This window comes from Cebus imitator, unplaced genomic scaffold, assembly GCF_001604975.1.
Source record: "Cebus imitator isolate Cc_AM_T3 unplaced genomic scaffold, Cebus_imitator-1.0 Scaffold872, whole genome shotgun sequence".
NCBI lineage: Eukaryota > Metazoa > Chordata > Mammalia > Primates > Cebidae > Cebus > Cebus imitator.
In genome coordinates this window covers 227,930-230,449 of record NW_016108187.1, presented here as the reverse complement: position 1 = coordinate 230,449, position 2,520 = coordinate 227,930, and the positions used below count along the sequence as shown (strand labels likewise).

Sequence of the window (2,520 nt, the reverse complement as noted above, 5' to 3'; positions counted from 1 at the left end):
TTTAAGACCAAGTCTTGCTTTGTCGCCCAGGCTGGAGTGCAGTGGCATGATCTTGGCTCACAGCAACCTCTACTTCCTGGGTTCAAGCCATTCTCTTGCCTCAGCCTCCCAGGTAGCTGAGATTACAGTCGCCCACCACCATGCCTGGCTAATTTTTGTATTTTTAGTAAAGATGGGGTTTCACCATGTTGGCCAGGCTGGTCCTGAACTTCTCACCTTAGGTTATCTGCCCGCCTCAGCCTCCCGAAGTGCTGAGATTACAGGCGTGAGCTACATCGCCTGGCTTCTCAGGCTAGTTTCAAGCCTATTTTACACCACTCTACCATCCTTAGCTTATTTTTGAAAAAGCATTTTTAAAAAAAATTTATGAAAAAGTTATTTTTGTTTTATTTAGTTGCCCTAGGATGGAACACAAATGTTTGCTTTAGTTTTAAGGGTCCTATAAAACTCCCATTTACCCCAAGGATCTGTATTTAATGGGCATTCAATTCTAAGGCAGCAAATGTGTAGAGTTATTGGTGGGGGTAGGGAATGAGTACTGTAGATGGAGAGTGAGGGAGGTGGGGCAGGATTTTGAGAAAGCAGCAGTGGGGTGAAGAAAGTGATAGGCAAGGGAAGATGGTAGAGATAGGTACCAAAGGAGTCCTGGTGGCCTAAAATCTAATCACAGAAGTTACTCAACAGGGACTGATGCCTTAAAGAAAACTTGTGTGTGATTATAACAATGATCTACTAGAAGGGCCATTGTTTGAATACACAGAAATAATCTGAAAGGCAGATTGTCATCCACCGATCTCTCAGCTTTCTTTGGAGTTGAAGCCCTCCTGTTGGCCTCTCCCATCACGGGGGTGAGAATTGATTTTTGAGGACAGACCCTTTAGATCTGATATGTCTTTGCATGTCTAACCTTCCTACCCCAGTGTCTCAAGATTTTGGTAAATTGGAAAATAAGAGTTCATTCATCTATTGGTAGACATTTGTAGAAAAGGGTCTCTGGACATCTGGAGAAGAAGAAAACTCTCTTATGGTCTAGTGCTACTCTTGTTCTTAATGAACTTGTTCATTAACTTACTAGCTTTGTTCCTGATTCTTGCTCTATTCCTCTTTTTCATTTTGAGTGATGGTTGGATGGAGGGTTAATCAGTATGGATAGCAGCCAGAAATCTAACCAAGATCAGGTAGGTGGGAAGTCCAGCAATGTTATTGGAATCCAGTTTAAGTGTTTCTTGTTTATTAACAATAAGAATTCATATCTCAGATTTTTGGAGGCTGGGAAGTTCAAGATCAAGATGCTGGCCAATTTGGTTCCCTAGTGGAGGCTCTCTTCCTGACTGGTAGATGACAGCCTTCTTGCTGTGTTCTCACATGACAGAGAGGAAGCAAAGTCTATGGTATCTCCTCTTATAAGGGTTCCAGTCACATCATGAGGGCCCTATCCTCATAAATACATCTTAACCCGATTATCACCCAAAGACCCCATCTCTAAATACCATTACATTGGAGGTTATAGCTTCAGTATACAAATTAGGGGCGGTGGGCAGGGAGACACAGTTCAGCCCATAGCGTAACCCAAATTATGTACACCTAAAATATTCTCTAGAATTAGAGGACTCATTTAACACTTAGAAATAGTAGAATGATATAATTACAGTGGTGTTTTAAGATCTGTCTAGTGATGGTATGTTATAAAATTTGAAGGACAGAGAAAAGAGACAACAATTTAGGGTCTAGTACAAGTGTACAAAAATGAAGTAACCAGTGGACCTAAACCTAGGAGGTGGGGCCTGGGCTGGGGCCATTAGTAGGAATGGATGTGAAAGGTAAAATTAGCAATGCTCTAAAAGTTATTTAGAATGGCTTAGAAGGTACTTTGACATTTTCTGGGAGGTAGAGAAGGTTTGAACAGGTTTAAAAAATAGAGAGTGAAAAAATGAATCTAATGAGACTTTTAATTCCCAGAGACTAAGCAGTTAAGAGCAATAACATCAGAAATAGGTGTGCACTAAGTCACTTTTAGCAGCAAGAGGACAAAACCAGAATTCAGGAATTAGGCATTTTAGTGCTCACTCTGTCTACAAACCCTTCATATAACTTTAGTAAGTCATAAATGTTTTGGGGCTTTAAAAATTAATCTTCAGATTGGCCGGGCACGGTGGCTCACACCTGTAATTCAGCACTTTGGGAGGCCGAGGTGGGTGGATCATGAGGTCAGGAGTTTGAGATCAGCCTGGCTAACATGGTGAAACCTCGTCTCTCCTAAAAATATAGAAATTAGCCGGGCATGATGGCACACCTGTAATATCAGCTATTCAGGATGCTGAGGCAGGATAATCGCTTGAACCCAGGAGGCTGAGGTTGCAGTGAGCCAAGATCATGCCACTGCACTTCAGCCTGGGTGACACAGCAAGACTCCATCTTGAAAAGAAAAATAATAATAAAAAATTAATATTCGGATAAATTTAACATCCATGCCAGAGTATCGTCTCATTTTTTAGAATATTGGAAAATATTAATAATTTT

At 41.1% G+C, this 2,520-nt stretch overlaps 1 protein-coding gene across 3 annotated transcripts in view; it reads left to right on the top strand.

Annotated features, from left to right (window-relative positions):
• The window catches only part of ZNF280B (zinc finger protein 280B), a 20,739-nt gene that overhangs the window by 12,994 nt on the left and 5,225 nt on the right, over nucleotides 1–2,520 (top strand). The window contains exon 1 of one of the 3 annotated variants that reach the window (XM_017520739.2): nucleotides 734–1,391. The exons of the other annotated variants lie outside the window; for them this stretch is intronic. The gene's annotated coding sequence lies outside the window, so the exon portion shown is untranslated. Of the gene's footprint in view, nucleotides 1–733; nucleotides 1,392–2,520 lie in introns of those variants that run through there. 3 annotated transcript variants of the gene reach the window in all.